Consider the following 13,668-nt stretch of genomic DNA (forward strand, 5'->3'; position numbering starts at 1 on the left):
ATACTTCTGATGAAAAATGCCATTTAGACCCTTTTAGCTGGCCGGTTCATATTCAGCTCAACATTTCCACACTAAATTTTGAATTACAACTAAAGAGTCCCCAAGTTACTAGTATTGTTTCTTCTGTAGGTTACATTTATTTACAGATCTGAATAAGAAATATCTTATTATTTATTTTAAAATAAGTAAAAATTGTTGTTATAAGCAACTGTAAGGTTTTGTAAAATCCCTAATCGCCAAAATAACAGCACCTTTTTTAATTAATAAGCCACAAGTTTATGGAATGCAGTCAACTCCTCTACTGACACCTCACTAAAGCAGTCGGTTAATAACACCATCTTTTAATTCTAGTGATGCTGCTTTTATTAGTAAAGTTGAATGTCATCTGCATAAAATTAAATGTGATTATTGGTTTCAGAAAATACTTTGTAATGGAAACATTTAGGGATGAAACAGTGGAGCGCTGATCTCAGGACTGAGCCTTCAGGGATGCCATTTTTAACTTTTAGAAATGAATTGTGGAGCACTGCTCATACTGAAAATTGGATAGGAATTAAACCACCCTAACATAATTATTAAGCGTGTGTAATAGAATGTTATGGTAAGTTATGTCGAATGCTGTGTTTAATTTGAAAAGCGCAACAATCATAGTAGTTCCTTAATATCTTGTTTTATAAGGTTGTGATTTGAATGGCATTCATACTGAAGCTTGCATAATCAGAATTTAACTGCATGTGTCCCTGGGGGGGGGTTTGGGGGAAATGCACTGATCACAAAACATTAGGGAACACTTAATCATCACAGTGTAACACCAAGTCAGTTAGGATTCAGGGATATTATTCAGCCCAGTAAGGAAGTTTTAGGCCAGGTTTATACTTTGAGATGCAACGCATACCCCAGTGGACGCTACTGCTATGCAAGCGTTTTACTGTTTATACTTCCGTGCGTACTTTAAATCTGGAAGAATCCACCACGTGGCAGTGCGAGATATTATCACGGTGAGAACAGGTTTGGCTTTGTTGTATTGTGAATTGCCTGGAACACCTATTAAAATCATGAAATCTTGCCACAATATCTCTGAAAAGGATGTTGAATGATTAAATCCATCAAGCCAGGGATGTGCCCATTCCAGCTAGCACTGGGCAGGAGGCAGAAACAATCCCTGGGCAGGAGGCAGAAACAATCCCTAGACGGGGCATACACTGGCATCATTTTAGTGTCCCCAAATCTGCATATCTTTGGAAGGAAACTGGAGCACACTGTGGAAAAATAAACTTCAGGCAGGGAATATCAGCGACGTGACTCCCTGCGAGACAGCAGTGCTACTGCTCCACCACCATGTCACCCCCGTGTGTGTAATTATTAACAGTATTCATTATTTAAATGAAATTAACAATTTATCTGTAAAATGTTATATACATACTTTAATGCAGTTCATCATGAAAGTAATATCAAGTATAAATCTAAGGATTCTAGATGTGCAGAGAGTTGGAAAAATAATACATTTAATGTGTTCTGTGTGGTGATCTATTGCTGTTTACTGCTACTGTCAGGTCAGGAGGAAGCCCCAGAAGCTCGTAGTGATGAACAACTGGTATGACTTTTATGACAGTCTGCTTTTATGATAAAGTAAACTACAAAGTTAAAGTGGACGTTTTGGGATTAAAGCCAAAATTTCCACTTTAATCACAAAATACACCTTTTCACCATGTCCTTTTTTTTTTTTCTCTGTGGCTCAAATACAGCTCTGTACATTATGTTGCTGTTGTGAAGTTGGGGGAAAAAAAAAAAAAAGATGGTATGTGAGACTTTTAAAATGTATCGTGTCATTACGGTCAGGAATATGTGATGCTTGAATATAAAAGCACCACAAATGATTTTTTATGTTAGCATTTTGCTTCACCACATCAAAGCACACACGTCAATCCCGTAGGATCCTCAAAGTGGCTTTCTATCACATGTAGATAGTAAACAGAGACTCTAACGTCACATTCCAACTTTTATCACATTGCGCCCCCCCCGACTTTTTGCTGGTACAGTACTGCATTTCGCACATGCGTTGCGTTAATTTCTGAGGACTTGCTCAGAGGATGCAACAATTGAACGCTGGGAAGCGTGAAGTATAATTGAGCCCTAAATGATTGTGAATCAGCTTCACCTGCTTTGGTTGAAATGAAAGTGACAACAGGTGCACAGAAGACAAAAGCAAGACAGCCCTTGAAAAGGGAATGGTTTTGCAGGTGGTGGCCACAGACAATTGCTTTCTCATTACCCTTCCTAACTGATTTTTCTCTAGTTTTGCATTTTACTAGTTTTCTTGTGACCACTGGTAGCATGAGGTGGTATCTGCAGATTATTCAGGTTGCACAGGTTGTCTGGCTCCTCCAGGAAAAATCTTATGAAGCACTTCTTAGGACATAAATCATTCTTCGCATGATGTACACTTTCCAGTTTTTGCTGGAAAAAAGTGCAGCACAGTATGTGACAAATTAGGCACAGTAAAACTTTAATTATCTGTCGGGACAGCTACTTTAAAAATGATATACAGTAGCTTAGTTTAACGAATAGTCATATCTCTCTATTATAAAAGGAAATCTTGGAAGGAGACTTTCTCAGAGATAATTTCAAGTCCCGCAAGACAAGACTTTTTGCCAAGAGATTTTGACAAGTCCCGTCCTCCTCTCAAACATTTTACAATTACGCCCACGGTCCAATCACTTCTCATTTGTGTGAATGCTTTTGTCGGGTACAGTTCCTGCGCTCTCAGCTACAAGCGGGGTCAGAAATAAAAGACGGAGAAGAAGACAAAGTAGAACGTTGTAAAGAGGTTCAAAAACGTTGGTGCGATACACATGCAGAGCAGGTTAGTGATTATGAAAGTAGTAAAATTCGAAAGTCTCAAAAAACTGATAGTAAAGATCGCATTAGCAATAACAAATGGAAATTATTACTTGGTGAAATAACAGTACAGCGAAAAGAAATCGAATATATGGACATGGGTGATATGACAGAAGTATGTAGATATTGTTCGTGTTTAAGTCGGAGACTTGTAAATCATTTCATTTGTGTTGCCATCAGGGAAAAGTAGTGTTTCTTCCCAATGAAGCGGCGTATCCATGAGAATTAAGATTTGTTGTTTCATGAAAGGGAAATCCACATACGCGAGTTGCAGGGACGCGAAGTGGCTGGCGAATAGCACCTGCCCAGGGATTGGCAAGCGAAGCAAGCAGGGGGTAGAGCCCCCTAGTTTATTTACAAAACAAAATCATATTAATAAAATTTTATAATATTAACTCTTATAATATTGTACCAACCAGTGTAATAAGTAAATACTATTCAGAGGAACTGGAGTTTTACCTGGAGTCTTCGGTGCCCAATGTTATACTCCTTTTTCTGGGTTATGGAGCACACCTCCATAACAATAAAAGAAATCTTTTTCCCTACCGATAATTATATCCTGCCACTTACGTTCTGTATTTGTCTCTACCTCAAACACTCCTGGTTATTGTTTCCTGACTCCCGACTCAAAACTTCCTTCATCTGCATCTTCCTTTTTCTCCTAAATTCTCCTATCACTCAACAAAAGAGAAAAGCTATGAAATGTTATTAAAACTGAAAGTAATAATTCTTTGCATTTATGTAGCACTTTTCTCACTAAAGGCGCTCAGCAATTGTGGCTTAAGGGCTTTGCTCAAGGGCCCAACAGAGCAGAGTTCCTATTGGCATTTACGGGAGTTGAACTGGCAACCTTCTGATTGCCAGTGTGTATCCCTAGCCTCAGAGCCACCACTATGCCAAGGTACATAACTGACACTGTGATTTCGAATTGCAGCTTAACATGTTGTACTGGTGAAGAATACTATGTGCTAGCATAAGTGGGAGAGTTGTTCCAAAGAGCACAGCTCGCAGCGTACTGCAAAGCAGTAGGGGTAGGTAGGTGCTAGTATGCGCAATACCTCTCCCCCCCACCGACGGTTAATGGAGACTGATGGTTAATTGAGTAATAGATAATCGTGGTTTTACTGTAACTGTAAGAACATACAGATGTTAAAGTGAATTCAATAAAAATTCACTATTAAGTGTGTTTTTATATAGTTGAGGAGACACAATCTAACTATACATTGTATGTGTTTTAGTACACAGTATAGGATTGTGTACAGACAAGAATGAAGTAGTTCTTTAAGTTGCACCCCATAAATGTTACAAATTAATTATTGTGATCTGTCTATTTCAAATCTCAGATGTTACTTATAGAGGCACTTGCTGCAGGTCTGATCAACCATTACAATGAGTCAAAAATATTGGGGCTGGGGTCAATAGCAAAGTGCTTAAAGAGTTCAGTGATTAACAATCAATAAATAACTCTAAAGTAGGTGAAATACTTGGCGAAGTCTGCCAACAGTGAAGCAGCACATGATCGGATGTTTGAAAGGTGCAGATTGGCTGGAAGTGAGTGTGTGTGTATATAGCAGGTTTGTTAAAAGAGGTCATCAAAGTGTACCTTTTGATGTTATGCAGAATAAATTAAGTCCAGTTTCTCAGAAATATGATTGTAGTACAACATAACCCTTGTGTAGCCTTTCTGCAGATGTATATATGTATGTACAGATATAAAAATGTATATTTGTGTTTGTGTCCGCTTTCTGAAAGTAAATCTGAAGTTTACATAATATTTGTTGTTTGAATTCTGAAATATGCGAGTCCTCAAACACAAAGAACAGAGAAGAACTTTGGAGGGTATTGAAAGATAAACAGGAAGAAGACCTAATATTTCAGGTTTAATTGTGATCAGGATTCAGAATTTAGCCTGCAGGGAGAACTATTGAAATGATTGGATATGTTTAAGTATATAGAATCATTATTCCATTTATCTTTATTCATCTAGTAATTTATCTATTCACTTTACTAGCATAACGTTTTAAACTGCTGGCCTAGCTCTCTGTCTCAGGGGTGGGGGTTGATTTGTTTTAAACTTTTTTTTTTTTTTTGTAAAACTTGAGTTGTGTATGGAATGTTACCTGATTTTAATTAAAAAAAAAAAAAAAAAAAAACACAAAACCTTGAAACCGTGGTATCCCAAGATGAAGAATTAGATGCAAAGACAACCCACAGAGTGCAGAGTGAATGGGAAAAAAATTGGAAGAATATAAGTGTTGTGCAGTCAAAGAATTAAGTGGATGGTTAAAGGTAAAGTTTTTACGATTGTGGTAAGACCAGTTGTGAGTTTTGTGCAAAGACCTGGGCAGTAAAGGGAAAGCAGGAGAAAAAGCTGGTTGTGTCAGAAATTCGAATGTTAAGTTGTATTTGTGGAGTTACAAAGAAGTGCAGAATAAGAAATGAGACAGAGTACGAGAAAAGCAAGAGAGATAAGTACAGCAAAGGACACTGAAGTGGTATGGACATGATGAGCGGAAGACAATGAATATGTAAGCAAAGAATAGATGTAAATTGAAGTCTAGAGGAGAGGACAAGGTGGATTGAAAATAAAAGATTTGAAGGAAAGGGTCTAACTGGGACGAGGTGCAGAACCAAACTGTGGAGAGGGTAGATCAGGCACATTAAGCAGACTTAGAAGTGAGATGAGATAAAGAAAAGCTTGTCATCAAACCCAACAAATGCCATGTCGATTGCAGTTTGTGTTGTGATTTATTTTTTTTTTTTTTTTTTTTTTTCTCTTCTCTTCATGAGTGTGCTGCTGCTATGGTATTTTTAAACACTTAGCTCACATTTTGGGTATCATTACTATATTCCATGTTTCTAAGTGGAATTTGTACATTCTTACCAGGCCTGTGTGAGGTTTTGCTCTGGAGGCTCTGATTTTTCTGCCCACTGGCCACGCCAGTTGTCATTCTGCCATGCACCCTTAGCTAACTGTTTGTATGCTCCCTGCCTACTAATACACAGTGCAGTGTTTTACTTAACACACTGAGGGGGTTCTTTTGACATCTTCTCATTCTCCAGTGACTTCTTTTTAACTCTAATGCTTTTGGAAAACCTATATTTAAAAAGAACTGACTTGGTTATAAAAGCAAATGTCTAAATTAAAAGATTAATTTTACATGTAATCCCTTTAAATTTAAGCGTAGGAGTTAAAGCATTTTGTATATAGACTTTTTATATAAAAAAGACTGTTCCAGACTATAAATAAAATTGAATCAAAAATACCCCTAAACTAAAAACAGTAACAAGAAGATTGAAATGCATATTCATACCTTGATTGGTGTATATAAATATGGCCATTAAAATTACAACACCCTGAAAGATGCAAATATCAAAGTGATATTTATGTGGCAGTTACTTATGATACCTGGCAAACCATTATTAGAAATACAGGTTGGTCATGCACGTGGAACACACAATATTCGGTATTTGGTGCCTCCACCTTGGATGGAAAGTACTGCTTATATGCAGTCTGTCATGGACAGGAAGAGATGCTGTATTTGTGTGTTTTGGGCATGAGAAAAGTAATATATACATGTATTACAATTGTGGAATGACATTCCATGCAGCATCTATAGGGTCCCAGTGTTCATCTGTAGTAACCACTGGTGGTTTCTGGCATGCCAGTTGTTGTCTCACCATGTCCCAGACGTGCTCAATGTGGTACAAATCATGAATATGCGGGCAAGGGTAAAAGTGGCATATGCTGGTCAAGCTACAAATCATGTTTAGGAGACAGGAGCCGGAGTGATACCCCACACCATAATACCTGGTGCTGGGTTTGTATGGAGCTGCAAAATGCATACCTTTTGGGAGTCTTCCGTCATAGTGCACCATTCATGGATTCTTCCATCATGATAAATTGAACTGGAACTTGTCCAAAAACACAATGCTATGCCAATCATCTTGGCACCATTCCAGTTGCAGGCAGATATGGTCAAGGATCAAATGTATCTGAAGCAATAGGTGCTGAGCAAGAAGGCCCCACTTCTGCAGACATTATCAAACCATGCTTGTGGACACCTGTTGTTATGTGACAGATATCAGCTGTTGGGCTGGGGTGATGTGGCTTTTTGGCCATATGCATAAGATGTCTGTCTTCCTGTTTGTTTGTGCATCAGGGTGCTTCAGACCCTTTATCCATTGACACCATACTATTATCAGTTTGCTCTCATTATGTCCTCCTTGAGTACCGATGTCCCGAAAGGATAATCCACATTCCTACAATTCTGCCTTGCCCAAAATTTGGAAGCTGGATGTTGGTCTGTCATAATATTCACCTAAAAGTACACTGACTGCTAACAGTCACTCAGTGAAGTTTCCTTTGCAAGCACCTTTTACATTCACTGTGGGAAAGTCCAGGAGACATAAATTGAGTCCATAACTTGCATATGTTCTGTACTTGTAATCATTTTCACACTCTACTGTGACCTATGCATTCTACCAGTTTTGGACAGATACAATGTGTTTTTCCCTGCATTGCAAATTAATTGTCAGCAATGTATATACATAGTGTATGAATACAATCTATACATGTATGTACACTGTATTCAAGAGTTCAGTGAATGACCTAAGAAAATGATTAAACAAAGGCCTTCTAGTGTAAAATCCACACAGCCCATTTTTGTAATTTTTTTTTTTACTGTTAAGTCAGGTACAATAATTGCAAAAAATCCCACCAGAAGCTGTGAGTATTGTACATCCATTTTCCAACCCGCTGAATCCAAACGCATTCCAATTACTGTATATTATTCTCAGCTTTAACATGAAATGGTTTCAGTATTCTCAGTGAGGCATGTGTTGTTTAATAACACATTTTAATTATTCACCTTAAATATCTTGCATGTCTTACAGTATTATGCTGTTTTATGTTAAAGTATAAACACAGACAGCGTCTGGCCTTCTACAGGATGTCTATGATTGTAAAGGTCCTGCAAAAGTGTGTGCCAGCAGGATGCCATTCCTTCTTAACAGAGACAGTATCTAAACAAATATTGTTTTTCTTCCATGAAGGGTAAATGTAAATGTTTTTCCTGTGACATCAGGCACCCCACACTGCTGCACACTGGCTCTTTGTAGTAGCTTTAGTTCTTGTCAGCAACATTATGTAACAGGTTTTTGCTTGGCCCCAGTGTACTTTGTTGTACGAGTTTGGGAGCTAATTGAAGAAATTTAATTTTTTTTTTCCCCAACCCTCCATCTCCAAGTACCGTATCTCTGGTCCAGTGATTAGGGAATTTTGTATATTCAGGTTATACTAAAAGGTTGTGCAAAAGATGAAGAGTGGTAAAGCAGAGAAATTTGATCCCATGCCTAGCATTAGAACTTTGCGCTTATTGTTTATTGAACTTGCATTTTCCATAAATTATATTTAACTAATCAGTATCGGAAAAGCCTTTGTAATACAGATAAAAATAAGAGTAAGAGGAAAATGCACACTGTACATTAAATGTAACTTTGGTATGAGCAATTCAATTTATCTTTTTCTGTTAAAAAAATGAATTGCAAAAGTAAACTGTTTAAATTGAAAGACAAGGCATCAAAACCATGCTAATAAGGGTGTGGATGTTTTAGTTATAGTGTGGATCATTTGAAAATAGAGTTAACATGTTATTTGTTTTTGAATAAATTGTAATTAGCCTTCTAGTCCCTGGGGAACAGTATATACTTAAACATTCAAATGTTTAATTCTATAAAATTTTATATTTACTATTTCTTCATAAGCTGATGTGGACATAGTGTACATTGTGAAGACTCTTTGCTTCTGGTGTTTGATAGTTATATTTTTATCACTATATAACAGTTCTGAAGTAAAGGTATTAGCATAGTAGACGCATACCATCCTTTGACTGTAGTTCAGTGGTTGCAACTCATATTTTAAAAGACACTTTGGTTTGTTTCTTGGGTTTAGCTTTTTAGAAATTGTGTTTAAAAAAAAAAAGAGTAAATGTTGCTGGTTTATGGATGACTGCAACCCATCACTAGCCAGCTCCAATACAGAATATAGACCGATATATAGGAAACAATTATATTGACAGATTTTTTTTTTTCCCCATTCATTTCCAAAAACATAATGTAATCAATTCATGAATGCAAAAGGCTCTACTAACAGGTTGATTGGGTTGTTGTCTGTTATTTTGTTGTGAAAACCATTGTTACTAGTCTCAACATTCTTGTGGTCATTTTTATTATCAAGGGGTGCATGACCTCTTTCTCTTTGCACAATAGCTGAGTACTGAAATATTTAATCTAGAAAATTAAGAACAACTTAGAATGTTTAGAGTGAACAATTGCAGCCTTTATTTAGGTATTAAGCAGCAATTGTGTTAATATAAGATTGTAGAGGTTAAACATTCCTTAAGCAAGCAGATCCTGATTTGCTAAAGCAAGATTATATTCTTGATTTATTTGCAAACTATGCTTTGTGATTTCTTGGTAATAACAAGAATCCTGTTTTATGTGAAGGGTGAGCATATTTCATTTTGTTATGTGCTGTACATATATATAAGAATTTTTACTGCTTTAAATGTTTAAAATGTATTAAGCTTAAATGCATTTTAAAAATGTGGCTTTAATGTAGCTAAATTATTTCTTGTATTCACCTGAAGCAAAATCAAAATATTGCCAATAATCAAATGTGAAATATATGTAACATACTTTACACTGTAATTGATTTGTTCTTAGCGGAGGATATAAATTTCTTGTATGCTGTTTGTCTTCTAAAAGTTGATACTACACACAGGGAAACTGCAGTTGTATACAAAAAAAAATAGAAACCTGAATTATGAAGCATGAATTTTGGAAAAATGTATAATCAGTTAAGGTAAATCTTATGTAAGAGGATACACTTGCATTTGTGACTTTTGTTGTACAGTATAGAACAACATGCTGGGGCAAGCATTTAACATTTCTATGATGTAAAAAAAAAAATACAAGGGTTACGAACTACATCTAAAAATAGTGTATACTAAGTGACACCATGTTATTCAAAGCTTAAAACCAAGATTCATCAAAAGTGTAAAAAGAAAAAAAGGAGCTAAAAGTCTTTATCCTTAGCATTTGGTAGAGAAAATAAATGAAAACTGTAAGACACAGCCTTCTTTTAATCATCTTTTTTTTTTTTTTTTCCCTTCATCTATAGCATCCTGAAGTGGTTACCTAGTACTCGGAGACTGCTATGATTTACTAGAATTGTATTCTTAATTTCTTCCTTTAGTTTTTGTCTTTGTGTTTCAGTTTTTGCTACAGGAAGTACAGTAGGTACAGATCTACTTGTAATTTTCCCATTTCTTGTTCAAAAGTAACTCTAGTGGAGCTAGTTAGTGAAGAAGATGAGCTACTTGGCCTGTTAAGTTTCAGAGTCGGGTAGCTTAAAAAATGGGAAAACCTTTTTCAATGCAAACAAAGCTTGCTGACTATTTTGCAATTTTAAGTTTGGTTTCATGTTGAGTAAGTATTAAGCTATCAATTATTTTTTCAATTGTATGTTCTGTTTCTCTTTCAGAGGATTTATTGAATAATTTCATCATAATATATCAGAAGAACGGTTTTACCTTTATTAAATTAAGAAATGGTCCATTTTCTTTTCCTATTAAATCTGCCAATTTCAGAACATGTGTTCCATAAGAAGCAAAAAGTATGAAAAGTAAAGGAGTAAATGGAATGACAGAGTCAGTAATGCTTTTGGGGTCCTCCGTTAGATAGATCTAATACTGTGTAAGACATGTTGCACGAGTAGGCTTTTCAGAAATGTCCCAGTTTGTGTTATTTAGGACTTGCCTGTAATGTTAAAAAAGAAGTCACTTGTGCCGAGTGTACAGCAGGCCTTGCTCATCTTTGTGTGCATCAGTGACTGCCTAGTTCATGGGACATCTCTCAGCCTTCCTTCTGTTTATTTACTGACATTGCCCCACATTATTTAGCAGGTTTTTCTGGCTTTCGCTCACAGACTCTAGACACTTCAGTTTTGTCTGTCCTCTTTTATTCACTCATACTTTGCTTTATACCAACATAGGCTGATGAGATCTGTTGTTGGCTTCCATACTACAGTACCTCTTTCTTGCATTGTCATCCACTAATACACAGCTGCTTCATCACCTCTACAACAGTCTTCAGCTACTATTCTACATGATTTCCCTCCTAGCTCATGTCCTTTTATATTTTTTTTTTCTCCCCAAGTGCAAAGCCAAATTATCCTTTTTAATGTCTTTCTGTCATTTGTGGATTTTTCTGAAAACCTTTCCAAAAACAGTCTCCATCTCTATACCCTGTGGTGTTAAGCTCTGCAGTTGGACACATTTACTCATGCTTATAAACCCACGTTGATGTGGAAATTGTACATTATTACTCTGTTTAGATGTGTGTGGATCTATGTACAGAAACAACAACATATACTGTAATAGTAAAATTTTAACATCTCAGTATAACGTGTGTGTATTAAAATCCATCCATCCATTATCCAACCCGCTACATCCTAAACCCCAGGCAGGATGCCAGCCCACCGCAGGTGTGTATTAAAATGAACTATGTATTGTTGAAACTTTTACTCTCTTTTACTGTATGCTTAACATTGTTTTTTTTTTGTATATGTAAAATATGGACTAATAATTTCCTTTTAGTACATTGTAGTTTTAAATCTCTGAGCTTGTACTCAATAAAGGACAATTTACAAAAATAAGTTTAATACAAGTATGGGTTCCTGCTTCTGAATTGTTTCTCATTGCATGTAATACATTTGGTAAATAACATCCTGAAACCCACTTAATCCAGTTGAACACTGTTATGAGTTAAAGGAATGAGCTTCCATACTTTTGTGTAACTCCATTGCGGTATACTGGTTGAAAATTCTGTAGTTAAAAGTATTGGTCCATTGATGTACAGATTGGCTCTTCACTTGCTGCTTTAGGATTCATGTTTCCCATCTGAACCTGGTTCATTTCACTCATGACTATAAAAGGTGCTTCACCATCCATTCAAGTTGGTGATAAGCAAGAAGTTTGAGATTTAGAAGATCTTGATTTGACTTGTTAGTTTGAAGTTCTTTTACTTGGTCCGTTGGCTTTGGCCCTTAGGCTCTCTCATGGATTCCTTGATGTTCCTGCTCCTGTTCTTTTCACTTTCATTTGTCACCCTAAATTAGCTAAAAAAGGGTGTGTTTGCTGTTTTTACAAATTGGACACATTCTCATTCTATTTCAGGTGGCACCAGATTTTTCCAAATTTTATTTTCAATTTATTTTCCTTTTGTTCATAACTGGAATGCATCATTTCTGTGAGTTGGGAGCAAATGTATAGTTTAACCAACATATTTGTTCACTTTAAGTATGCTTATTTGAGTGAAGAGTTTTTCATTTCATTAACAGTTATATTTTATTGCTTGATCTAGTGTTTATATTCACAGAATATTAACATGTCCTTGTGCAGCTATTTTAATTTGAGCTTTCATTGACATATTTGATTTATTGCTTACTGATTGCTTAGAATTATGTTCTTGTTCAATTACAATTTAGTTTCTAAACTATTTACAGAAACATTTTGGTTTTATTAAAGTTTAAGTGTGTTACATTTTTCTATTCTTTTACATAATATTTTAGTTTCAAGTTTTTAGTAAGATCAACCCATTAATGCTCAGTTACTGATTAGTGAGGATAACAGATGCACATTGCTAATGGTTTTTGTTTATTTTGTCAGGTATTTTTGCATATTTGGTGTTTGAGTGATGTAGCTTCCTTTGTTATTAATCCTTGTTTAACAAATTGGCGCCTGGCTTAATGAATATTAGACACTGTATCAGTCTTTTTATTAATGTGTTTATGAGGAACACTGATGCCCAATCATAAAATAGTCAAGCACACGCTTCGATTTATGAGTTCTGGAAGCTTAGAATTTTAATTTCAAAAAATTAAGCATATTAAATAGGATTACAGCAAATCTGAAACAGCGTGTTCAGAATTCTAAGCAATAGAATGCTAGTTATAGAGGTTAAACGCTTACTGAAGATATTTGCTTATGTTGAATTTTTGAAAGAATGAGTGAACTGAAGGGAATTGTTCATTTGCTTAGAAGTTTTATCTGTAATGATGATGCATGTCTTTTTATAATCATTTGCAAAGTATAGCACAGCACATGCATGTGTTTCTTATGTAATTGTAACGTGCGAAGTTTGTCTTGTGGCATAAAGAGCAAGGAAGCAATAGGTAAGGATACACTTTTAATCCATTGGTTTTCTGTGCATTACTACTGTAGTTCCCTAATGAGTGGTCATCATTTAGTAGTAATTAGTGAGAATTAATAAATACTGAAGATAAATTTTATAGTAGCTTTAGGTTAAGCCAAAGCAGTAACTGATATAGAGGTGCTATACAAAATTAAGTTTTGCATTTCAGATTTAAGCAGGACTAAATACAACCACTGGCCCATTGCATTTTGCTTTAAAAGACAAAAGAAATTTTGGTTAGAATTCCAAAAAATCCAAATTCCAAAAATGTTGGGACAGTATGGAAAATATACAAATGCCAACCACTCCTTTTTGTTTATAAATTTGTCTTGTAGACAAGGTATTTCATATTTTAAACAACTGCATTGTTTTGAAGATTTATGTTTATAGATGGATACTTTATTAATCCCAAGGGGAAATTCACATACTCCAGCAGCAGCATACTGATAAACCATATCAAACTAAAGAGTGATAAAAATACTGGTAAAAAGGAAGTTTATTAGATTAACATTT

At 35.6% G+C, this 13,668-nt stretch overlaps 1 protein-coding gene across 12 annotated transcripts in view; it reads left to right on the forward strand.

The window, feature by feature from the left end:
* Positions 1-13,668, forward strand: part of lmo7a (LIM domain 7a) — a 183,326-nt gene that overhangs the window by 9,050 nt on the left and 160,608 nt on the right. The gene's annotated exons all lie outside the window — the stretch shown is intronic.

This window comes from Polypterus senegalus, chromosome 2 (genome assembly GCF_016835505.1).
Source record: "Polypterus senegalus isolate Bchr_013 chromosome 2, ASM1683550v1, whole genome shotgun sequence".
NCBI lineage: Eukaryota > Metazoa > Chordata > Cladistia > Polypteriformes > Polypteridae > Polypterus > Polypterus senegalus.